Source organism: Gorilla gorilla, chromosome 12 (assembly GCF_029281585.2).
Source record: "Gorilla gorilla gorilla isolate KB3781 chromosome 12, NHGRI_mGorGor1-v2.1_pri, whole genome shotgun sequence".
Lineage (NCBI taxonomy): Eukaryota > Metazoa > Chordata > Mammalia > Primates > Hominidae > Gorilla > Gorilla gorilla.
Window position 1 is genome coordinate 45524057 of NC_073236.2, and position 27407 is coordinate 45551463.

At 38.4% G+C, this 27407-nt stretch overlaps 1 long non-coding RNA gene across 1 annotated transcript in view; it reads left to right on the forward strand.

Annotated features, from left to right (window-relative positions):
• Positions 1-264: 264 nt before the first annotated feature.
• LOC109025683 (uncharacterized) overlaps positions 265-27407 on the forward strand; it is a 68627-nt gene continuing 41484 nt past the window's right edge. Inside the window, exons 1-2 of the long non-coding RNA XR_008677117.2 lie at positions 265-423; positions 1635-1753. This is a non-coding gene — a long non-coding RNA (uncharacterized lncRNA). The remainder of the gene's footprint in view (positions 424-1634; positions 1754-27407) is intronic.

The following is a 27407-nucleotide window of genomic DNA, read 5'->3' on the forward strand; positions in this document are numbered from 1 at the left end:
CCAAGGAGCGAGCAGCAGCAAGATTTACTGTGAAGAGTGAAAGAAGAAAGCTTCCACAGCATGGAAACGGACCCAAGGGGTTGCCGCTGCTGGCTCAGATGGCAAACTTTTATTCCCTTATTTGGCCCCACCCACATCTGGCTGATTGGTCCATTTTACAGAGCACTGATTGGTCCTTTTTACAGAGTGCTGATTGGTACGTTTTTACAGAGTGCTGATTGGTGCGTTTACAATCCTTTAGCTAAACACAGAGTGCTGATTGGTGCGTTTACAATCCTTTAGCTAGACAGAAAAGTTATCCAAGTCCCCACTCGAACCAGAAAGTCCAGCTGGCTTCACCTCTCAATAGCCTGCCCATCAGCTGTTCTGTTGCCCTGTAGCCTGCTCCAGATTATCAGTGAAATCACCGCAGTCAGAGACCCTGTGAGTTCCCACATATTTGATACATTTATTACAAGATTTTCTCTCAGAACTTGACATTTTGCAGTGGGTGTTTTGCATGGTTCTGAATCAACTCCTTTATCCTCTAAGGTCTAGAGGTGGACTGAGCCTAGAGCTTATAGAGTTTCTGTCAAGGATCAGAGAGATTTAAGTTTAGGGCTCAGTGCTCACAGGAACCCAGCCATGAGCTAACACCAATGTTGTTTCATCTTATAATATCTATTCTGAGATTTGGGATGCCAGTTTGGGTACCCTAACCATCATCATAGTAATATGTTCACAGATTAAAAAAACACAAATTCCTTGTTTAAAACAAATTACATATATATGTCATTTTTGGATTACCTTTAGCTAGATATAAAGTTGGCTGTTGCACATTCCAAAAATTTATAGAGTGAAAAATTTAACCTGGGACAGTTAGGGAATAAATAAGGAAAAACATTTAGGGGTACTGAATCTGTTTCATTTTACAAATTCCACTTTTATAAACACACTGAAAGTGAGCTCAGATTCACTAAATATTGATTGCCAGCATAGCAAGAATTTTACTTAAAAATTTCTCTTCTTGTGTTGATGAATCTGTATCAAGCGTTCTGATATTTGGCAGCTAAAAGGAGCAGAGTGCTCTGTAGCCCTTTGAGGCTGTTGCTCACATCCAGGCAGTAGTGATTGGGCATTGGTTCTTCCCAAAAGTGGAGATGGTCTCACTAGCTTTAGCTATTAGGAAGGGTACTGTGTTACCTCTCCTAGGAATGTACACTGCTCCATTTTCCCTGTCTGGAATTCTTTAAAAGTTTTTCTGTTTTTTTCCTTTGTTTTGTTTTTAAACCTTGATAATCTCACCCTTCATTAAAATCTCACCTTCCTCTTGTCTTTTCCTCTTGTCTCCAACATCTACTTCTTGTCTCCTTTGCTGGGCTCTCTTTTGTATTCTGCTGATCCCTAATGTGGACAGCATGTAAAGCTTTTTCTTTTTTTCTTCTCTCCTCTCTTTATTCCTGCAGGCCACTTGCCACAGCTCTCTCCAACTCCACACCTTCCACTGTTTCTTTAACCTCAGCTTCTCTTCTCGGCTCCAGCTCCACATTTCCAGCATTCTGGGGATGTTTTATAGTGTTCATTTCCTAGGACTCCTGAAAAAATTACCAGTAATTTGGTAGCTTAAAAAAAATTGCAAATGTATTCTGTTGCAGTTCTAGAGTCCAGAAGCCTGGTCTGCTTCTCTGGGCCAAGCCTCCTTCTGAAGACACCGGAGGAAAATCCCTAGCTTTGGCTTTTCCAGCGTCAAGAGCAGCCTTGCATTCCTGTTCCGGTGAGCAGTGGCCGCCTGTATTTTGGTCTCATGGCCCCTTCTTCCATCTTCTTGGCCAGCAGTAAAGGATCTTTAAATGGCTCTCTGTCTGCTGAGGGGGTCTCCCCCACTCCTCTCTTCTGTTTGTGTGCCATCTGCCTCTGCCTCTGTCTTATAAGGATACATAAGGGCCCATGCCGATCATCCAGGATAAGCTTCTGGATCAAAATTTTTAACTTAATCACATTCGCAAACATTTTCTTTTCTTTTTTTCTTTTCTTTTTCTTTTTTTTTTTTTTTCCACATAAGCTAACACCCACGTTCACATTAAGATGTGAATATCTTTTGGGAGGGGGGCATTTTTTTAACCTAATAGCCTTCCCTCTGGGTAGTTTTGAGCATCCTAATTTCAATACATAGTGGACCTTCTGTTTCCATGGGTTCTGTGTTCGTGAATTCAACCAACTATGGATCGAAATTTTTTTTAAAATGGATGGTTGTGTTTGTACTGAGCCTGTTCAGACTTTTTTTTCCTGTTATCATTTCCTAAACAATGTAGCACAACAACTATTTACTTAGCATGAATGCTGTACTAGGTTTTATAAGTAATCTAAAGATAAAGTATACGAAAGGACATGTGTACATCATATACAAATACCATACCATTTCATATCAGGCACTTGAGCGTCCTTGGATTTTGGTATTAGCAGGGGGCTCCTGAAACCAATGCCCTAGGGATACCGAGGGATGACTATACATGACTGATTTGAAGACTTTTGTATTTCTAGTATTGGTGTTTCAATCTCCTGGCTTGAAACCTCAGCCACCTCTCTCTCAGTGCTTGCATTTACACACAGTCACATTTTCCTCGCACAGTCCTTCTCACCTGCGCTTGTTTCCTCTCTTCCTATTGTTACCAACTTAGTCCGGGTCCCTATTTATTTATTCTTAGTCCACTGAAGTAAACTCCTAACAATCTTGCTGCCAGTAGTCTTCTTCATTATAAATGCCACTACTAGGTACAATTTTCCTAAGTCAATCTTTGATTGTGGCATAAAACAAGCCTCCCAAAGCCACCTACCTGCCTGGAGTCACAGTCTCACTTAGCCACATGAGGCTCAAATCTCCTAGCCTGGTATTCAAACATCCCACTCTATCTTTTAATTTGCTTATAAGCCTGTTCTTCTAGGTACACCCATTACTCAAAGAGAAACTTCCATTTTCCAATTTTTGCCCCCCCTTTTTTATTATTTGTTTTTTATGGAAAGGAGCCAAGGTTTTCTTTAAAAGAATAAAATATGTTCTATGCCATAAATTCGATACATGTCAAACAGTTATGAAAAGCATTTTATTCAAGATTGGTGGCTGGGCCTGGTGGCTCGTTTCTGTAATCCCACCACTTTTTCGGAGGCAAAGGCAGGCAGATCCTTCAAGCCCAGGAGTCTGAGACCAGGCTTGGCAATATGGCAAAACCCTGTCTCTACCAAAAAAAAAAGTTGGGTGTAGTGCACACCTGTGATCCCAGCTACTCAGGAAGCTAAGGTGGGAGAATCACCCGAGCCTGGGAAGGTTGAGGCTACAGTGAGCCATGATCAGGCCACTGAACTCCATCCTGGGTGACAGTGAGAGCCTGTCTCAAAAAAAAAAAAAAAAAATAACAACAAAAGAGTGTTAAGACTTCCTGAAAATTAGAATAGTTGAAACCTCTCCTCCAACTCTTCCTCACGTTCAATTTCCCATATCGTTCTTCCTCCTCTTCACTTCTGCTGTTCTTAAACAACCCATTTCACATGGCCCCTCCTTTTTGAAGTCCCCTCTGGTTATGACGTCACGCAGTGATCTTTTCTTCCTCTGAACAACCTAGTTCTTATTGACACGGTTCTTGTAGTGCTTTGCACTGTAGTTATTTGTGTCAATTCTTTTTAACCTTATGAGATTTTAGGTTCCATGAACAATGTTACTACACCATATTTTCTAACTTCCATTTTCCCTTTGTGGAATGCTGGCTTACATATAGTAAATACCTATCAAAACACCTGGTAAGTGAACCAGTGAATTAGGAAATGGCTGGTTTCCCTTTGGTTCTTTCCGGTTAAGTCCTAGCACCATGTTTACTACCTTTGTCCCCTTAGTTCCAAATCATGAATAAAGCTAAAAAAAAATCCTATACTTAGGTATCCTTTGGCTATGGCCTTGAACTCTTTAAGAAAGCTCAGAAACAATGAGGACACTGTCAGCTACCTCATTTCAATTATCAAGGCCTGGGGGAAAGTTCTTTTTATTGATAGTTTCTGCACTGTCCTAATGTTGCATCATTCTCCAGAAACAGTTCTTTGCTAAAAGTGGACATGCAAAGATTACTTTTCTATTTGATGAACTTCAACACCCCCATCAACAGTTACTAGAGTCACTTATGTGTGATGGTACAGATATTGCATAGCTGTTTTTTGTAACTGAAAGCATATGATCAGAAAAAGAGGCCATTACCAAGAATTATTCTCTAGGCTGCATGTTAAATCTAAAATCAAATTACAGTTTAATCGACTATTTCATAGTAATTGCAGCATTTTTAAAAAGGAGTGACACAATTATTTAGGCAAGTGATGTAGAGGATTAAGTCCAATATGTAATTTAGAGAAGAAAGAAAAGGAGAGAAATGTGTCTCTCTTTCCTTATAACTCAGAAGTGATAAAAACAACAGTAATATTTGAATATAGTCCCTTATCGTCCCTCATGATAGGACAAACAATTAGTAATATTCTGTGAAATTTGGAACCACATTTATATCTTATTTTGCCTAAATGACAGGTGGGGTACACTGGTGCAGAGTAAGGGACAATGGGATTTTCCACTGGAATAGCCCACACCTAACCATTGGCCAATACAGGAGCCAACAGCCACATGTAGCTATTGAGCATATGAAATGAGGCTCCTCCAAATTAAGATCTGCTGTAAATAAAAATAAGCACTGTATTTTGTGGAGATCTTATAAAAAATGATGTAAATTATCTCTTCAATACCATCTTATATTATTAGCTTTGAATTGATAATATTTTGGAGACATTGGGTTAAGTAAGCTATATTGTTATAACTAATTTCAGCAGTTTCTTTTCACTTTTTAAATGTAGCTCTCATTATATTTCTGTTGTACAGTGTTGGCCTAGACCATGACTCTATTTATTTAAACAATTGCCCAATATACATTTATTGAATTATAAATCCATAAAGTGCCTCAAAAACCTATTGGAATGACCCAACATGAACATCATGAAATGAGAATTAGATACCAATGTTCAAGTAAGGTGAAACAGGTAGTTTTCCTGAACTTAACTGCATTCATTAAGAGCACTTCTCAGGTTACTTAGCATATCTTTTCAATTTGCTCCATAGAATCATACTAGTCATACATTTACATCTTCAATGTTCAGATGAGAACACATCTGGGGCACAGTAAGGAGGACCGATTGAGGGTCACACGGTCAGTATTGGCAAAACTGGGCCCGAAACACAAATCTTTGTCTCCAGATCTTTTATCTTGAGTTCATTGGCATTAGGACTAAAGTTTAATCATGTGTTGCATTAGTCAAGGGCCTACAGAAAAATAGAACCAAAGGGATCAAAGAAAGTGCATGGGGTCCTTTAAGGACACTGAGGATCTCCTTCCAAGTGTAGCTGTTACAGCCCTGGGAAAGGGTGTGCCCTGCCGCCTCTCCTAGGGTGGGTGAGCAGGTCTCACACAATAAATCCTCTCTCTAACATTCCAGTCTCCCTAAGCCTTTGGGTACCTTCCTCTATGGTATACCAAGGCCTCTCTGGCATTCAGCTTTATTTAATGCAGGCCACCTTTTCGTTTGTGTTTCAGCCAACTAATCAAACAGTTGGAACCTTTTCTAACCCCATGAGCAACAAGGTTGAATCTAAAATTTCTGCTTGGTAGGCCCATGTCAATGCATTAGGCCTGATCTAATTTATGTTTCTTCCATTATACCACACCCTTATATCCATGCTTACATATATTCTATGGATTTTTGTTTGTATAAACTGAACGATCATGTAGTTCTTTTGGAGTGTTGCATATCTATTCATAGTTCATACTTTCTACTTGAGTCTAGTTATGGGTCTAGAAGTAAAGAAGGGAAGCAGAAGTAGGGTTGTGAAAAGAATCGGTAGTATTTTGAAAGGCAAATACCTCAGGGGAAACCATTACAGTTTTCTTGGGTAAAGCAGGGTGAGCATCTCCAGACAGGGTGGAAGGGCTGCTTCTACCAGGAAAAAACTTTCACTCGAATTTTAGGGGTTCAGTGTCCTCACCTTAATCAGAATCTTCTCATATGTCTCTATTCCAAATTTCAGGGTCTTGTTCCTTCCCAATTAATGCCTTCACTTTAAAGCAGACACCCGACATGGTTGGGAAATTCATTTAGTGTTGTAAGTCAACTACTTGGAGGAAAAGACTCTGGTTTGGTTTTCAGCAGCAATTTCAGCTCTGCTGCTACAGAACATAAAAGTTTTTTTAAGGGCAAACATGGAGACTTTCAAATCTTTTATGCAGCTCTTGATCTGAGAATTTATGTCCCTGAGCTTATCCTTTTGTTTCTCCACTTTGTCCATTGACATTAGGGCAACCAGCCAATCTCACTCATCACGCTTATTAGTTTGACAAAAATGTTCTGAGATATCAAATACATGATCACCAATCACTAAGACCTCGGTTTTTTGTTTTTTTGGTTTTTGGTTTTTTTGTGTGTTTTTTTTTGAGACAGAGTCTCACTCTGTCATCCAGGCTGGAGTGCAGTGGTGTGATCTTGGCTCACTGCAAGCTCCATCTCCTGAGTTCATGCCATTCTTCTGCCTCAGCCTTCCAAGTAGCTGGGACTACAGATGCCTGCAACCACGCCTGGCTAATTTTTTGTATTTTTAGTAGAGACACGGTTTCACTGTGTTAGCCAGGATGGTCTCGATTTCCTGACCTCGTGATCTGCCTGCCTCGGCCTCCCAAAGTGCTGGGATTACAGGTGTGAGCCACCACACCAGGCCAGACCTGGGTTCTTATAAGTGTTTAATTAGGAGCATCCAATGGTGATATTTTGTGTATATTTGCTGCCACGTCATGCTATGGATTATCAATGCTTTTTTTACTACTAATTCCTAAAACCCTGAAAGTAATTTAGAGAAATCGCCTTTAAGTTTCCATTCTCCCAGAATAACTTTCAGTACCAAAATCTGATTAGTCAGCATTCTCCAGAAAACTAGACCCAATACAATGAATATACGTATATACACACACACATGTATTCCTATATCTGCATATATATAATATAACATATATGAGCATTTGCATATTGGTTCATGTGTGGCTTATGTGATTTGAGGGCCTTGTAAATGCTAAATCTATAGGGCAAACTGGCAGGCTGGAAATTTAGATGAGAGTTTATGTTGCAGTGTTGATTCTGAAATTCACATGGAAAGCCAGACAGACTGGAGACTCAGACAGGGTTACAATCATTAGGCAGAGTGGTTTCTTCTTTGAGAAACCTTAGTCATTGATCTTAAGGCCTTCAAGTGATTGGATGAAATTCATCCATATTATGGAGAGTAATCTGCTTTACTGAAAGTCTGCTGATTTAAAAAGAATCACATTCAACACATTCCTTCATAGAACATCCAGACTGGTATATGACCAAACAACTCGGCACCACAGTCCAGCCAAGTTGATACATAAAATTAACTGTATCACATGCCTTTAATGATAGAGGTTAAAAAGCTTATAACTGAGTATTTGTGTATTGGCTTCAGCAAATTACTTCATAGAACATCCAGACTGGTCTGTGACCAAACAACTCGGCACCCAGCCAAGTTAACACATAAAATTAGCTATCACATGCCTTTAATGATACAGGTTAAAAGGCTTATAACTGAGTATTTGTGTACTGACTTCAGTCATTAGAAACAGAGGATACCGTAAGTAGTAGTCGCAATATGATTGTCAATTTTTACCGAAAAACCCACCTCCCTGGATTATGGTGATGAGAATTTAGAAGTCTCAGAATAGTCAGAAAACAACAGCTAATATTGAGTGTTTACTAGGTATCAGGGGTTATATTAAATATCGTGTATTCGTTAATTGATTTTAATTCCCACAAAAGCCCTATAATAGTTGCTGCTATCTTATTTTTAAAAAGATGCACAAAATGGCTGAAGAAATTATCCAAAGTTTTGAAGCTAGGAACTGGTAGAGCAGGAATCAAACCCAAGCAGTTTGATTCCTGAGTTGATGATCTCAGGGAAACAAAGAAGAAAGCGTGTCAGCCCCCAAAATACTTGTGAGTCTAGTGGAAAAGGAAATTATCAGTATTTGCAGATTAACCTTGATAAAACATAAGATTCAGGTGCTCTCAATTATAAAGCCAAATCATAATTTCAGCTTTGCAAAGCACTTAAGGAAAAATGAACATACTATTTATGAGCTACAGGCTGAAATATAGACATGTCTTATTAAAATTAGAGATGTAATACTTACATACTATATATAGCATATATGCATATACTATGTGTAGATGTTTAACAGTAAATGGTTAAGATGATGGTTAAGGGTGTGAACTATATCTCCAGAATGGAAAAACATAAACTTTAAAGAGTAAAAACAAAAAGAAAACAAAACAAAAGCCCCAATGCAAAAAAGCTAGGAGGTCTAATATTCCCTTTGATAAAAAGAAGTGCTTTTAGAAAATAAAGGTCAACAGTGCTCATTCTTGGATTTTGTTTGAGCAACTAGAGAGGAAAGATGAAAAGAGAGAGAAAAAAAAACCTCTAGTTTTGAAGAAAATCCGTTTATATAAGTTGTATTGAGTTGTTTTCTGCGATACAGCCTAACCTAGCTGTTACACCAGCAGACTTCCAGAAACCATCGCTCAACTGTGTTGTTATTTGGCTTGCGGAAAATAGGTTGGAGTCTAAAGCAGGGCCTTTAATGTCATTCTATTGGATTTTGGAATTCTGCTCTCCAGTTATTGTTCTTTGTTGCCAGTCCAGAGGTATAAAGTGACTGGGCGTCTGTAGCTCTACCTAGTGGCAACTTCATTCTGCTGAGAAGTGACATTCTTTCAGCATCCAGTTGGAGGGAGACATGTTTAGAAGCTGCTGAGAGAGAATATTCAGAAGTGCTAAAATGAGGCCTCGCTAGTGTCACAGAGGCTTTTTTTCTGGGAGTCTGACTAGGGATCACATGTGTTTTAGAGCCTAGGTTGTTAAGCAGCTCGTTATATATGATATTTTGAAATCCCTTCACTAATTATCAAGAGATAATTTTAAGCATCTACTACAAGCAGAGCGTGCTACTCTACTGAGAGCTGTAGGAATTCAAACGTCTTTTTCTCTTTTATTTCTCTGCCTGGCAAGACTTTTCATCCATCTGAATACTACTCAAATGTCACCTCCTTTGTAAAGTCAATCAACCCAGAAAAGCAATGTTCTCCCCCCAGTCCTATCCACCTACAGTCCTTTGCACATACATTAAATATAGGACCATCATTTTGTGGCATGGTTATCAGACAATGTCAAGCTCCCCATTTAGGACTATGTATCACTTAGAGAAAAAACATGTATTCTTCATGTAGGCATTCCCAGAGCCCAGAGATACTGGATTTTGCCTTCTCAATATTTAGATACAGTAGAGTTCTCTGTTTTGTCTTTTATTTCATTTTAATTGGGGAATAAATAAAGTAAAAAGAGGCAGGTGTAGTGGCTTACACCTGTAATCCCAGCATTTTGGGAGGCTGAGGCAGGATTGCTTGAGGCCAGAAGTTGGAGCTAGTCTGGGAAAGACAGTGAGACACCCATATCTACCAAAAAAAAAAAAAAAAAGAAAGAAAGAAAAGAAAAAGCCAGTCATGATAGCATGTGCCTGTAGTCGCCTGTAGTCTCAGCTATTTGGGAGGCTGAAGCAGGAAGATCATAGGAGCCAAGAATTTTGAGGCTGCCATGAGCCATGATCATACCCCTGCACTCCAGCCTGGGTGACAGACTAAGATCCCATCTTTAAAATAATAATAAAGTAAAAAGAGAGAAGGATCAGAATATGTGAAGAAAAATTTGGAAAACTGCAGCATCTAGAAAATATGTGATTTTTAAAAGTATATTAATGCCTAACAGAGAAATAGAGGAAGAAGCTGTCCATTTTTGAGAAACTACAATCAGTAACAACAATAATGGGAAATTAATAGCTGCAATTTGTTGAATAGCTGCCAGTTCAGTATGTGACTTCTGTAACAGCAATTCCTTACAAGAACCCCATGAGGTTGGTGTCATTATCCCAATTTAACAGATAATAAACAAGGGCACATTAGTTCACACAACTGAATATCTGAATCATTTTGGAAGATTTTAAAAATAAATTATGGTTGGGCCTTATACCAGAGCAACTGTGATCAAGCCTGCTCTGCTAGTTGTGCAAAAAGTTCCCTCCTGCTCTATTTCCAGAGTCGTTATAGTGGAGATATGGATGAACAGCCAGGAAAAATATTTCCCAGCCTCCTTTGCAACTTGGTGAGCCAAGCGAGTTAGTGGAACCTGAGCAGAAGTGATGTGTGTCAGCTCTCAAACTGCACATGCCCGATGACTCCACGAAGCAATCTACCTCTTACCTTATTAGAACCTAGACATGGCAATCGAGCCTTGACCATGCTGGTGATTTAAAGGCCTTAGATCCATGCTGTCCAAAACAGTAACTACTGGCCACATGTGGCTGTGTAAATTTAAGTGAATTAAATTTAAATCAAAGGACAAATTTGGTTCCTCAATCACACTAGCCATTCTTCAATCACTCAAGTGTCATCTGTGATGAGTGGCTATTGTATTGGACAGCATGGATATAGACTTTCCATAACTGCAGAAAGTTCTCTTGGGCAGCACTGCCCCAGAGGGTGAAGTAGCCCCCAGGATGATACAGGAAAGAGCCTGCATCTGCTTGAATCTCCATGTGTAGAGATCCACCTTCTGATCTAGACCCTTGGACTGTTATATGACTAAGAAAGATTTTCCTTTAATAAATCATAAAATTTAGGGGCCCTATTTGTTGTAACACTTAAGACCACCTTAACTTTCAAACCAACAGAATCTAATTTTCTGAAGATGGTATCTATACCTCAGTATGTAAAAAAAATATAACCCAGGGACAGGAGTGAAAGGAATGGCATCAGCAAATTGTCAGACAGGCAGCTCCAAGCTCCTGTCCACCCACGGAAACATCAAACATCAAATAGCAAACAGAACTGGTCAGGAAAAGCTTTCAAAGAACTCTAGAAAACATACAAAGGCTTATAGCAACCAAGGGGATGCTGAGCCAACAAAAAGACCACTTAAAAATGGTAGGAAAGCTCTATGACATTTTTACTTGTCCTTGTTCCACTCCCTTTCTTGACTTGGCAGCATTCAGGAAAACAGAAGCCCAGGTTCCCAGTGAGGGCCATTGGTGCCTGATTCTAGAAAGAGTAGAGCAGAGCAGAGTTTATTAGCAAATTATTGTGTATGCCTGTTCTAACTTGCCCAGGAGCTACCTGAAGGACAGATGCAAGGTGCTCCTCTGTGTGTCACATAATCTGGAATTTACTGAGGCCTGAAAAGCTGTAGGCATTGCTCAAAAAACACTAGCAACCCACAGATGCATGGAGCAAAAGATTAGGCGGAGACATGCAATAGGCCATGTAAGGTCCTGAAGGAACAGTGAGGTAGACTTTCTTTGAAAAATTTGTGCATTCAAAAGCAGGTTGTATAAGAGAAACTTTAGAAAGCCATGCACATGCTCAGAGATGCCCTGAGAAGAACCTCAGCTTTCAGATCACACTCATCCCTCAGCTCAATGCACAACTCCTAAGTGTTGAAAGAATTCTCTAGCACAGGGATGATCTGCAAAGATTGAGAGTGATGTTTGTTTGTTTGTTTCTTGTGTGTGTGTTCTGTTTTGTGCTTTCTCCGTCTCTCTCTCTCTCTCTCTCTATTTCTCTCTCTGTCTCTCTCCTGTTGAAGGAAATCTGCTAAAACTACCTGAACAGCAGTTAGGGAACAGAGATTACAGTGACCACACATGATAAAGAACACAATCTTTCAAAAATAATTTTTAAAAGTTACTAAACGTGTGACCTACTACTGTTGTCGACAATCAGAAAAAAAATAGCAAAACCAAAGGAAGGGAGAGTATATGATTTACAAGGTTACTACATTATAATATTCAAAAGTCCAGCTTTCAACAAAATATCAGGAAACATACAAAGAAACAAAGCCATAGTTCCTTCAAAGGAACACAATAAATTGTTATTTATTATTCCAATAAATTACAGAAACCATCCCTGAGGAAGCCCAGACATGAGACTTACTAAATATCATTAAAGAACTAATTGAAAACATGGACAAATAAGAAAAGATCAGGAAATTATATATGAAAAATGACATTGTTAGTAAAAAGATAGAAATTTTCATGTAATGTATACAGAGATTTTGTTGGAGATGATGAAAAAGTTTTGGGAATAGTGGTAATGGATGTACAACATTATAAATGTCATTAATGCTCCTGAATTTTCCACTTAAAATGGCTAAAATGACAAATTGTACATGAATTTTACCATCATATATCATTAAATACCAAAATGCATTTGAAGGTTCACAAAGGTTCCTTTGGAAATTTATTTTACACACATGCGAAGTTGTTCCCTGTTACTAAGCAGTGATAGGATTTAAATGATTATATCAAGGAGTGCCTAATAGAGTTCTTAGCATATACATAGTCTGTTCTCAATAAATAATTCTTAAATTGTGTATAAATGCAAAAATTTTAACTAAACCACAGACATACACATCTGGAGTCTCTAAGGAATGGCCAACATTGGCCAAATTAGATCACACTGACATTAGTTTCCACTCTGTCACACACTTGCACAGATACACACACACATGCACACATTTTATTTCTTGCCTAATTCTTCCAATTCCATTTCAAGCATGACAGCAGTAGAAGTATAGGAACAATTAGAAGAGGATAATTGGACATGGAATCAAGTTGTAAAGCAACAAAGTTGTCAAAAAAGGAGTGTTTTAGAAGTTCCAAACAGAAGATGATTAATGGTCAAAGACCAAAGTTCACATGCAGGTAAAAATGAGAGAAAATGATATTTTGAATGTGGCCGGAAAACAAAAGAGAATGGGGAATATCTGTAATAGCAACAACTGCACATGTAGAAAGAAAAACTTAGAAGATTTAGAAAGCTGTAAAGCTTAGAGTTAAGGGTGAAGTGTATACCACTATATTTTAGTATATAACCTATAAAATTGTAGGCGCTTTTAATATGCAAAAATAACAAATAGCACCAGGAGGTAGAAAAGTAAATAGAATAGGGAAGACAAAATATTGTTATGCACTTGTAACATTCTAGCAAAGTACTGAGCTCAAAAATAAAATTTAATAAATATTTGACCACTGAATGATATATTAGTTCATGAATTCTTAACAAGTGATAAAACTATTCATTTAGGGCTAAAGCAGTGGAAAATAAAAATATCTCCAAGAGAAGCCATGATTTATGTCATCACTGGCTTCAGTAATACATGGCATGGAAATGGCAATGGAACACTGGAGGCCAGGAAAGAGGGGAACAGAGAACCACCACAGGATACCCAGGAGCATGAAATTGGGATGAGATGGAAGTGACAGTGGCTTCCTGGAGAAAAAGGATAGAAGTTGATGATTAGAAAACATATTGAATAAGGATAAAGCTGGACTTTTTTGAAACAAAAGAAGCATAGTTAAAATTATAGTATGCATGAGGCCAGGCACGGTGGCTCACGCCTGTAATGCTAGCACTTTGGGAGGCCGAGGTGGGCGGACCACCTGAGGTCAGGGGTTCAAGAACAGCCTGGCCAACATGGTGAAACCCTGCCTCTACTAAAAATACAAAAATTAGCTGGGCATTGTGGCGCACGCCTGTAATTCCAGCTACTTGGTAGGCTGAGGTGGGAGAGTAGCTTGAACCCAGGAGACAGAGGTTGCACTGAGCCAAGATCACACCATTGCACTACAGACTGGGTGACAGAGTGAGACTCTGTCTCATTAAAAAATATATATATATAATACACATGATCTTAATTACCAGTAATTTTTCGAATTTTAGGATTGTAAGCTGATGCACACTGGTAAATGATAGTATCATATCTTCCACTTCGTTTCCGGAGACTTGGAAATATATGAATTGATATTCCTCAAAGGGAAGAAGATAAGGATTGAGAATAAATCAGGAATGACTTTTAGTTGTTTTGTTAAATAAATAATTCATCTATGCAATTACATCTTTCCATCCACAGAGTCAGAGACAGTGCTGAATATAGATTATAACAAATTGGTGTGGGGAACACAGACATATCAGCGTAATTAATAGTAGTAACAAAAACATGGCATGAGAGACTTTTTCAGAAAATATACAACACAGGTTATTAATATAGGAATTCCAAGGGTTTCTATTTCTTCCCCCACCCCACCTATTTTAGAATATTATACCTTAAGACAGCATGCCTGGTTTAAAACTGAAAGAATGTGAAACCCTTGGGAATAGCGATACACTTCAATGACAGGACTCAGGCTGATGCTGGGCAGAACCAAAATGTCTTTGAAATATCCAAATAATAATATTTCTGGTAAAAATATATTTTATATGCCTTACTGTCAAAAGCTATAAATACAGAGTTATTCTACAGTTATTAATGCCATCATGAATATATTTTTGCTTTTTTCCAGTTCCTTAAGAAAGTGTTGTCAACAGCAATTAAAGAGCCTTGTGCTTATTTCACTTGGGAGAGCAAATGCACAAAACCTGAGCTAATCTCAAGTCTGGATTTAACAGTAAGATTAATTTACTTGCTCCTGAGCCACATGGAAGGTTTTATTATGAAGCAAGCTCTGAAAGAATTTCAGCTCAGTATGTCATGCAAAATGTTTAGACTTTTGTTTATATACGCTTTCATAATTTACATAACAAACAGGAATATAATAAACTAGTCCAAAATTCCAAGGAATCAAAAATCCAGCTCTGTGGCTATTGGAGGATAATCCATGAATTTATACAACACTGGAAATGTTCAGTAAATATTATTTTGGAGGAACATGATAATTAAATATCAATAAAATTTCTGACAGCAAAATGGAGGGTGACATGGAGATTTATTACAGGTCATTTTTTCAGTAGTGTTCTGCATTTGCACAAACTCCAATCTTTCTTAAATAAGGGTGTTAAAAGGCTGTAAGGCACCTAAGGGAATGGGAGCAATCTCACTGAACCTAGAATATTCTTTTATGAAGTCTTTTGTGTCTTGTTACATGATTTGTTTTCTTTAGGGGAACTAGTCAAACTCATATCATATCTCCATGTCTTCTGCTCAGAATTTCTGTGTACAGCTTCTTATCTTAAAACACTTGAAATTGCATCTCTATTTTGTGAGAAAGGAAAATCATATGTTCGTGAGGGTTTAAGGTTCTGTATTTTCTGAAGAGATGAGACAGTACAGTTTGAGCATCCCTAATCAGAAAACCCAAAATTCCAAATGCTCCCGAATCCAAACATTTTGAGTGCTGTCATGATAACGCAAGTAGAAAATTTTACACTTTTCCTCAGGTGATGGGTCACAGTCAGCACACAGACACACAACATACCATTTATCCGGCATCCTCATGAGGAAGGTGCCTCCTCATCCCTAGAAGACCCATTTCCTGGGTCCCTCCACCACTTCCAATGTTTCTTCTTACTTAAAAAAATTCAGTGTACAGTAACCTTTTAATCAAAACACAGCACCATAGGTGGAGACTGAAAGCTGCCATGGTTTGCTGTTGCTGTTGCTTAAGAGCTGATACAGGTGTCCGATGAGGCTACTGTGCTTCCTAGTTACCTTGGACACGTTAGTTTTTACTGTTTTATTTTCTGGCATATTATTTACTGTTAAGTACTTACATGTGAATAAGTATAAGAACATGATTGCTTATTGGTAGCATGTAAATCCAGAGCCAAGAAGGATGGTGGTGATAAACAACCACAGATGGTCCACATGCATGGCTGAGACAGTGACACCTTTGCTTTCTGATGGCTCAGTGTACAAGAACTTGGCTTTATGCACAAAATTATTTTGAAAATTATATAAAATTACCTTCAGGCTATGCATATAAAGTGTATTTAAAACACAAACAAATTTCATGTTTAGACTTGGGTCCCATCCCCAAAATATCTCATGATTTACATGCAAATATTCTCAAATCCCCCCAAAAAAAAACTTCCCAAATTGGAAACACTTCTGGTCCAAAGCATTTTGGATGAGAGATACGCAACTTGAGGTAACTCAAGGTGAGGCCTTGAAATTTCTGCTACTCCCTCCCACAGGCCTAGAGAATATCTCTCTTGAAGGTTCCATAATATGCCACCCAAATTCATCAAGAAAAAGTTCTATTTTCCAACTTACAATACAGGAGCTCAAGTGGCATTTTTCACCAGTCCCACGCAAATTTTCATTTTTCATGTTATAGCTGTTGAATTTACTCATAAAATAGCAGGATATGTCAAAGAACTGACTCTGCATATCTCATACCATCAAAATAAGCCATTCATTAAAGGCCTTCTCTATGAATGCAGAATGTAGCCAAAGAATCAAAAAGGGCATCAATGCAAAGAAGGCTGCTGGAGGTTAAATGACACAGCCAGGACTTGAAAACATCCTTGCCTAGCATTGTTGTAAAAATCAAGGCTGATCACAGAACAGAGAGATAGGTTAGCAGAAAGAGTCCAAAATATTAACAGAGACTCAGTCCGAGGTGATTTGGAAAAATATTTTCTTTGAAAAAATCCTTTGCTGTCAGAATTGAAATTCATTTCTTCATGTTGATAAGATCATCAGGTTTTTAGTCCAGCTGTAGCACCCAATGGGGCTTTTTGAGTTTAACAAACCCTTGGGACTCCCAAGACTATTATTGGCAACAATTGTCCCCTCTCCACTCTGAGGGATACAGGACAGGAACCTGAGCTCATTCATGAGGACATCAGTCCTGAGGCCCCCTCTTCTGTGGGAGTTGTCATCATGAGAGTCTTCTCAGCCATCTGGACCCTGTTTTCTCTGGCTCGCCAGGCGAGGGCTCACATGTGAAGGAAAAGACTCACATGGACAAAGTGCAAAGACTTCCCAAGCTTAGAAGATTCATGAGCCACAAGAACCGAAACCTTTGGTAACAATTCTATGGGCCTAACTAACAGCGTCTCTGCAAGAGACATGCCCAGTGGAAGCAGTCACCAGCGGCAGGGAAGCGCAAAGCTGTGATTTCCCATGAGGTGTTCATTGTTCAACTGCAATTTGCCAACCAGGGGTCATTTTTACCACAAGAAATATTGCATGTAGCATAGTGGAAGATCCACCTTTTCTCAGGATGCTGGGAGAAGAGTCAGAAAGTTAATTAATTGTTACATTTTCCTAGAGAAGGGGTAACACTTCTCAACCCTTTCACTTGAGTTGGCATTTCCTCACTTGAGTTCTGTGAAATAATATAATGGATGCAGTGCCAAAAAGAAAAATGGAAAAAGAAAAAAAAATGTGGGAGGAAAACAGGAAGGCAGGGAGGGAGGGATGGAGGGAGGAAGCAAGGGAAGGGAAAAAAAGAGACAACGTTTGTTGCAAACACCTGCTAAGCTCCATATATTAATGTGAACTTTGAAACTCCTAGAGGAAAATACGGCACATATGATTTCCCCTACACATCATATAGCACACTGTGTGCCACTAATCTCCAAGATGCCTCACGTTCTTACGAACAAAAAGAGTCCTTCCCTTCCCAAGCTGTTTTACCAAAACTGTTGTATAATGCTATTGCAAAAAAAGCTAGAGTTACATTGCATTGTTAAATAGAAGAGGGTTTCCTTAATTCTTTTTCATTAGTACAGGTCTTATCACTGATCCTTACTCACCTTTGGAATTTTCTTGGATTCAAGGCTCTACTCTGATTTAAATTCCAAATAGCAAAATGGGAATTCAAATGAGCTAATCAGGAGAGCAACATAACCAAACTAAATTATTTTAGTTTGCATTTCGGCAAACTGGGATTGTGCTGAAACAGAATTTAATACACATTAAATTAGAGTGACTGGCAAGGACCTGGAATAATTTAAAATTCTACAAAATCAAAAATCTAAATTACAGTAAGTGAACAATTCTGCATGTATCAGAATATAAGATGGTGACAATAAATGCAACCCTGCTCGGCCCAGTTACTTCTGTCCTCTATAATACAGCATTTAGTTTTTCTTAATAATTTTCTACCTATGGCTATATAGAGAAATTTTAAATTTTTGGTTGTTTGATTTTTAAATCTGTAAGCTCATAAGGATATGTGCATAAGAAAACGAGTTTATGAAGAAAATAAATTTTCATGCATTAACGATGATACGAAATTTAAAAGTGTTCAATTTCTTTATAAATGCCTGTTACATTTTTAACTAGAAATACAATTAACAAATAAACTATACAGAAAAGTCTTCTTGTAGCATATTAAATTGAATGACTGATTCCAGGGAGGTTAATGCTGGTACTGCTTTTAGACATGATCACCGTTAGCTATGAATATGAACATCACAAAGAGCGGTGCTGGGAAAAACATGATACGTTCCTCCTCATATTGTGGACCAATACAAAAATAGGGTTTATGGCCACATATTTCAAACCTTGATCAGTAAGAAAGCCTGAGTCCTGGCACAAATGCAAACACGGGCCATAAATTAGCCATAAAAAGGGCACTACACTGTTCAGGATGCGAGGCCCTGTCTAAATTTACAAGCTGTTTGCAGAGCCTCTGAGACTAATGGATGAATAAAATATTCCAGCCAACTAGTAAAGTAAGTACTATGCATGATTGAAAAGTACTGTAGCTGACTGCTCTGATTAATGAGGGGTAAATTACCATTAATGTTTGTAATAAATGTGACAGACTATATTTCACTGACAAGAAGCCAGGGCGCTATACCGGCTCTACTGGTTTAAGAGCTGTGGATGAAATGATGACTAATTAATCACTGGGATGTTTTAGAATTCTGTAACACTTTCTGTCTAAAAGCAGAACAGCCCTTATGTGCTGCCTAAGTGGGGAGCTGTTCTGCCCTTACCTAACCTCTTCTGGACCAGGGGTGGAGTTTTACTGACTTTTCAGATCTGATTTTATTTTGAGGCCACATATAATATCACGTTTAAAGAAATCCAAGTCTCTGAGAAAAGGATGAATTTGAGCTATAGTTGTCCTCATCCATTACAAGTTTACAAGTCATCCTTGACACCCACTGCCTAGGGAGGTGGAATAAATCTACCCTGATGAAGCCTAAGTCCAGGACTCAGCTATGAGTGGGACCTCCGTGCAGGTGGGCTCGGGATACATAAAGGAGGCATGTGCAGAAGGCCAAGTAATCCAATTCAAGGAGCCAGGTGGAGCTTTGCTCAGGTAAAGAGTGGTGGGCAAGAGCTCATTGCTAATTCTTCATCAAGAGAGCCTGGCTGACTTAGGAAAGCTCAGAGCTGGACGGGCAGGCAGAGGCCTGTCCAACAAGCCAAAATCAGGGCCAGGATCAGGGGAAGTCAGAGGCTGCATCAACACTGACAGACAAATGCATTTACTGAACTGTGTTATTAATATCCAGGTTACACAGATCCTGACAATCCCAAATTGGGGTCCAGGCATATCAAAGCCTGTCCTCAAAGAGCCTATGGTGACTGGAGGAAAAACGAACATGCTCAAATTCCTATGGAGCTATCCCTGTGTGAATCATTTCTGGCACCAGGGTTCTAGGCCTGTGTGCCTGCTAAGCCTCAACAGTATCACCAGAACGCACCTGGAAAACGGATTTGAATTTGTGACTGAGATCAGCTGTGTGGTGATGCTGCATAATCACCATCATCATCATCCTCCCTTGTTTTTGAGAACTATTTCATTTTCCAAAGTATTTTCATACATATTTAGTTTCTCACTTAATTTTCACAATCAACTTGTAAGATAAATAGATGGTAGTTTCCTCACTTTAAAGTATCTGATGCTCAGAGAGGTTAAGGATTTGACCAAGATCATACACTTAGTGTAAGAGTTTCAAATATAACTCAGATATGTTGATCTCTAGTTCAAGGCTGTCCATCCCCACAAACACGTAAATAATGCATGAATTAATATATAATTCAAATATCCATATATTCATTCATTTACCAATGCACCTTTATACCTATTTATCTACTCATTTACCCATTCATCACCTCCTTCCCTCCGTCCATCCACCTGTCAATCCATATTTCAGGGTTTTTATTCCACCAAGTACTGCGTGATTTGGCTCCCATATTCCTCTCCAGTGTTATTATGAATACAACATTGCCAATGTGCAAGCCCACGTGTATCTAATTCTACAGCTCTTCCGTTTTCTGAACTACCGTTTTTCTCTATCGATCAATCGATCAATCGATCTATCAAGTATCTCTAGCTCTGTGTCTCTCCTGTCTCCATTTTAGTGAGGTTCTGGTTAAGTGGAATCTTCCTCACAATGAATTTCCAGACACACATAGGCCAAAGTGGCTCATTTCTGTGCCCCACTGGCATCTGGCACACCTCCAAAGAATCCCGATACACTTTGCAGAATCAGTCATCTGACTACTTTGTTTTCCTCTATGGTTTCCAGGAAAGGGCAAAGACTCTGTCTTCTGTGTCCATTTATTCCCTATTTCTAAGCGCAGTGTTTTATTCATGGTAGAAATTCAAGAGTTGCATTAAATGAGTAATTAATTTATTAGTAATAGTAAGTAGATACTTAAAATAATTTATTCTCTAAAATATGCTAAACATATAATGATAATGGTTAAAAGCGTGGACATTAGATCCAGGTAGCTTCCACTTCCATTGGCCACTGTCTTACTCTGTGACATTCAGGAAAAAGAAATAACTACTCAAAATTTCTGTTTCTTTAGATGCAAAGTGGGTATATATTATCTGCCTTATTAGAGTGCTGGTGGATTGAAACAATGAGTGTAAAACACTTAGTATGGTTTTTGGAACATAGTAAACACTAAAAAAAAATCAGATGTTATGATTAACCTTGATTTTTTTCTCATGAATTTTTGGCGTTAAACTTTTTCTTTTTTTTTTCTTTTTTTTTTCTTTTTTTTTCCCCCCAGAAAAATGCTGTACTAAGAACAATGGCCCAGACACAAGCACTGTGGAGTCTGTTACTTTAGTGGAAAGTATCCCTGCCAGGCTAACACAGAGGGCTAGGCTGGTGGGAACCTGCTAGACAAGAATCCTAGACCGTGGCTGGGTCAGGATGCATTCTGGATTTCATACTAGAATCCCCTATAACTGGTGGAAAATTACCAAAGGCTTTGGGAGTGCAACTAGATGACCAGTCAGAAAGTCAGTGAGTCTGTACTCACTGCCTACTATGGGCCGGATAACCTTGGCCTGGAGGTGTATTGTCGATCAGGACAAAATCAACAGCGTCAGAGATTTCTCTTCCAGTGACAGATAGTGAGGGAAAATAAAATAAATAAATGTGATGATTCCAGACAAGGATCAATGCTAACAATCAAATAAAACTGGGAATTGTGATAGAAAGCAACAGGGGCTGCATTTGCTAGGTTGCCAAGACAGTCCCACTGAGAAAATGACCTTTGAGTTGGGACCTGAAAGATGAGAAGGGCCCGGGGAAAGTGTAAGCAGCAAGGACATGGTGGGTTGGGATTTCCAGCTGAAGAAATAACAACTGCAAAGGCCATTGTCAGTGAGCTCATGGGAAACCAATGTGATGGTAAGCCAAAGGACAAACAGGAATTGGAGGCGAAAGAGAGGCTGCTGCACATCTCAGGGTCCGTTTGCAATGCTTCAAGGGAGCGGCAGCAATGAGCAGTTAGACCCACAGTGGAAGATGAGACAACAGGGGAGAAGATTTCATTTTCCTTCCTCTCATCTTCTCAAGACCCCAAATAAGAGGCATGAGGAGTGGAGGAAAAAGAATAGCAGGCAAAAAAAAAAAAAGGGATATTCAGTATCTTTTGATTCTGGTCAAGACTTCAGTGGCAAATTAAACAGTATGTTAATTTCTATATCATTTTTCCCATAAATAATTTTTAAAACTTTCAGTAATGTGATATAATTTGAGATTAGATCATGCCACTGAGTTAAATAGCACATGCCCAGCAGAGAAACGGTATGATGACTTTAGTTTTGGAATGCTGTTTGCTTCCTCCTCTCTCTCCCTCCTATCTCTTTAGAGACACACACATATTCAGCAACCTGCACTGGCAGCTTCTGCCAAGTAATCCAGCCAGTACATATCCATAGTCCCTAGAAACATATTCTTGTTTACTCATCAGGTGAATTTCCTATTTCTTGAAATTTATCCTGGACACCTTCCAAGTTGATGACATAAAATTACCATTCATGCCAAGGCGGAAATGGAAATAGAACTAGTGTTGTTAGAAAGCAAGTCCTATGGACTTATGCTTTGCCTTGGAGAGAGGCTATTCTTTCCAATATTTATATTATTTGTTTCCATTCAACTAGTAAACCTAATAAATATACACTCGTTCAGTTCTCCGTAATTACACTTATTAAGCCCAATCTTCCCCTTGCCATACTTGAGAGCCCTAGCTGATCACTCTGGCTTGTAGACATTTGTAAGGCGAGAGCATCAGTAGCCAAACACAGAGGACCATATAAAAGAATATCTGGAATGGATCTGAGATGTTAATCTCAATTCATCCTCTAATTTTACAAAAATGAAACATGGAATCCAAAGAAGCAAGTGATTTTCTGAATGTTTTACCGTGAGGTTGTGGCAGGACAAAGTCTAAGCCATCACAGACTCCAAATGCAATGATATTTCCTCCTCAGCAGAAATGAAGGACAGCTTGTTATCAAATAGACAGTCTGAGCAGGCTGGTAGTGTGGGAGACAAAAGGACTAAATGACAAGGTAGCAGTCTGCTCACACACTGAGAACAGGGCTTTGCTTTGAGTTCCTTTGGCCAGACAGCAGACATTGGAGAGGCCAGGAGGTAGATGTAAATGTAAGGAGTAATTTCTTGCACTTTGTAAAACATATTGTTCTGTATACTAGTCTGCTATTCACACTCTTTTCTGTTTATTATCTAGGGTATGCACACTTCTGTACTACTCAGCTATGTGCTGGCAGCAAAGGGCTGCCAAACATGAAACTACACGAGAAATCTGACTTATTATGAAAGTCAAAATTTTATTTAGTGGCAAGTATTTTAAATAATTACTACTATGAGAAACATGGAGTATGGGAAAACACTATTATATTCAACTCAATTTTTAAGGTGAAAAATGAGATTTCAAAATAATTTCTTATTTTAAAAAAAAGTCTTTTTGAGTTACTCCCTTTATACTCCCAAAGGGTATGAATTCTTTTAGCCTAAAGAATTCCTAAGGGTTTGAAGGCAGAAGAATATTCAGGAGAATTTTAAATTAAAAATTTAATCAGTCTATTAGTTATTTAATTTTTAGAAACAACATTGGTATGAAATATTCTGACCAAATAATATTCTAAATAATATTTCATAATGAACCATTTTAATCTCGAAATTGCAAAACAGTATACATTCAAGAACTCATGAATTTTTAAAACTGTATGGCTGAAAAATAGCTTTCTGCATTTGCTTCAAAATTTTCTCTGCAGATGTGTCAATTCTGACATTTTATAACAGCCTAGAGGGAGACCTTCCAACCTCAAGTCTGACAGCAAATCTGTCAGCCCACCATCAGCTCTGTGACCAAGAAATGTCACATGTGTGCAGAAGAAGGTCCTTGAGGAGTCACGAGAAGGAGAAATATGACTCTTTTTAGTTATGGGTCCTCTTTTTTCTATTTTAAAGACATATTTATCCCTGCAGAGAATAAGCAGCTGTATTTTGAGAGAGAGTTTTTCATTGAAGCTAAGCGATTGCATCTTCATATGTATGGTTCTAAAATACTATTACATCCCTACTGTGTCCCAGACGCTGGGTTAGGAAGCTGCATTGCTTTATTTTTTGCCTGAGGCTTTTAAGTCTTTTAACTGCACAGAGTGTTCCTTATGCAAGTTTTTGAGTTCATGTAACAATTCTGCCTATTAGAATGTTCCTTATCATAATGAACATGCTCTCTCGAACAGAAGACTAAAATACTTTGACCATGGATAGTAAGAGAAGAATAAGAAAGCATATTCTCATAAGACAATTGTCATTAAGAAAAGATGACAAAATCACCTATGCTAGGGTTTCCTGAAAGAATGATAGGTTAACAACATATAGTAGAGAAATGCATAGAGACATACCATAAAGAGCAAAACACAGTTTGGCGTCCTCCAATAGGATGATATGTTATGGATTGTTTCAATGGATGTATATTTCAGGTATTTCCCTGCATATAAAGCTTTTAAAGGAAAATAATGAAAGTAAAAAGGAAACAGGCATGAAATGTCTTACTTCTTCAAAGGGGTGGTTCAGAGAGGCAGGCATCATAAATGTGATGAGCTATGGTAATCGGTATGGATGAGCAAATCCAGGCAGGGCTCTCATGACTCAGGTCCAGGTGACAGTAATCAAAAGATCTTCCACTGATCATGGAAAGGCCAGGAGTGAAGTCTATATTCCTTTAATTAAAGCCCTGACTTCTGGTAACGCTAAGAAAGCAGGAAGAATATCCAATTCTGTAACCCATTCCCACCCAAGATTTAGTAGATTTACTCAATATCATCATAGAGAATGATGTAAATGGATGATGCCAAATACCCTTATATTTATAAACACACACGAGACTTATCTGGCAATACAGTAATTTATTCTAAGTCACAATTCAATACATTTTGTTTATGCGTGAGAACTTGACTCCCTCATCAAAACAGGCACAGCCTAACTCAGCCAAAAGATCAAATTTGTTATCCTAACCCATGCGGCACTCATTTGTTCATGACTTACTAATTTTTCAACATTTATTAGCATCTACTGTGTGTCTGGACATTATACTAGGTGCTGAAGCTACAGAAATAAATAATCAGACCCAGTCTCTACCCACAAGGAGCTCACAAACTTCTGGGGGATAAAAACATATGAAGAATAAATTGTACACTGAGACATGCTGTAATTAATAAACAAGAGGGCATGAAAAGGTACTGCAATGGGCTGAATATGTCCCTCACACCCCCAGGTTCACATATTAAAAATCTTCATACTCAAGGTGATAGTATTAGAAGGTGGGGCCTTTGGAAGGTGATTAGATTGCAAGCCCTCATGAATCGGGTTAGTGCTGTTATAAAACAGGTGTCAGAGAGCTGCCTCATTCCTTCCAGCATGTGAGCACTCAGTGAGAAGACAGCTGTCTATGAACTAGGAAGCAGGCCCTCATCAGACACTGAATCTGCTGTGGCCTTGATCTTAAACTTCCTGGTGAGAATGAAAATTAACTTTGGTTGCTTATAAGCTACCCAGCTTATGGAATTTTGTCGTGGTAGCCTAAATGGACTGAGAGGGACACGTACCTCTAAATGAGGGAAAACAGTCAATAGTCAGTGAAAACGTCACTAAAGGGATAACCTTAGACCTGAGACTTCAGGTCAAACTTGAAATTCTCCAGAAAAAGAAGAAGTACTGTGCAAAAATAGATAAATGTGAAGGCATGGACTTTATTTCCGGGACCAGCAATTGATTTTACCCAACTAAAATATAGTGACTTTATAGAGGTCAGTGACAAAAAAAAAAATAGTAATCAAGTCTGATGATGAAGAGCGGGAGCCTAAATAGCGAGAAGCTTTGTATAGAATGCACAGGCACTTTCTTGCGGCAAGGTGGAAACCATGATGCCTTTTAGGCAGCTGAGTACATGATCAAATTTATATTTTTATAAGGCTCACCATGGATGGTGATGCATGGGTGATGAATTGGAGAAGACAAAACTGGACAATTGGAGGCCGGGTGGGCTTTATGAGACCAGTGAGATACTGCAGGGAAAAAGATGCTGCAAGCAGGAAGGAAAGCAATGGCCTTGAGGGGGTAGTGAGGAGGAAGCTATGAGAGGTCTGTGGGAGATGGAACCAGCCAGGCTTGCTCTTCAATTGACTTGTGCAGTGAAGAGGAGAAAGTGTAATGGGAGATGAGGAGGAAACAAACCTCAGTACAGACTTTTTAGACCTGAAAGATAATCACATCACAATGCATAAAAAATTGCTATATAGCCGAGTGACACTTAAAGAAAAAGATAGAATCTTCAGTGGATTCATTAGGAAACAGGTCAGGTTGATGAATTTAACAAAAGTTTAAATTTAACAATTTAGTAGGAAAAAATACTATAATTTAAAAAGAAAAAAAGATTAATTTTAGCTGGGTGCTATGGTGTGCACCTGTAGTCCTAGCTGCTCCGCTGGGGGCAGGGGGCCAGGGTAGGTGAGAGGCCCCTGAGCCTAGGAGTTCCAGTCCAGCCTGGGCAACATAACAAGGTCCCTGTCTCTAAAAATAAATTAATTAAACACAATTAAAATAATTTAAAAAGAGAAAATCAGGCAGTTAAATAGAAATTTTTCCCCAAAGTAGAAATAGTTATTCAAAGCAAAATGTGACCATTTTTAATGTTTATGGGCACATAATAGTTGTTCATACTTATGGGTTTGAAATACACAATAAAATATTGTTAACCATAATCACCATATTGTGCTACCACTCACTAGATCTTATTTCTCCTACTGAACTTTGTTTTTTACCCATTAATCATGTCCTCTTTATCCCCTTGCCCTCCCCATTACCCTTCCCAGCCTCTGCTAACCATCATTCCACTCTACTTCTGTGAGATCAATTTTCTTAGCTCCCACATATGAGTGAGAACATGCAGCATTTGTCTTTCTGTGTCTGGCTTATTTCATTTAACTGAATGTCCTCCAGTTCCATCTACGTTGTTGCAAAATGTGATTCCTTAAAACAGTAACCATTGTTACCATTTATATAGGGCTTACTATTTTCCCAGGTACTGTTCCAAGCATTATATATTAATCTTTTAATTGTTCTACAAAATATGCACAAAACGGATACATTATTATACCGATTTTTAAATGAGAAAACTGTGGCATGTAGAATTTAAGTGAGTCTCCCAAGATCATATGGCTAGTAAAAAGATTAATATATTCGAAATGCTTTGGCAAGTGTGATCAGAAAATAAAACATATATAGAATCTATAAATGAAGAAAAAAAATCAGGAAGTTGGGCAACAGCTACCGATATAATAGAGACTTAAGAATTGATTAGAAATGTCTATGTTCAACTTAATACCAATAAATTTAAAATATTAAATTAAACTGTAAAATGTTAGGTAGTGAGAAAACTAAATAGATCAATAACATAGGGGAAATTAAAATGCTAATCAAAGACTTACCATTACCATCCTAAAGGAACTATTCCAAAGAATTCTAAGAGATATTTCTACAAAATTTTCAAATAATTGATTGTTCTCACCTTATAAAAATTGTTTTAGAAGAAGGCAAGGCACATCTTCTCATTTAAAAGGTAGGTATAGCCAGATACAGCCTGATAAAAAACCAATGCAGCACAAGAAAAGAAAAAACAAAACGTACTGGCTAATATAAGAACATAGAAAGGAAGA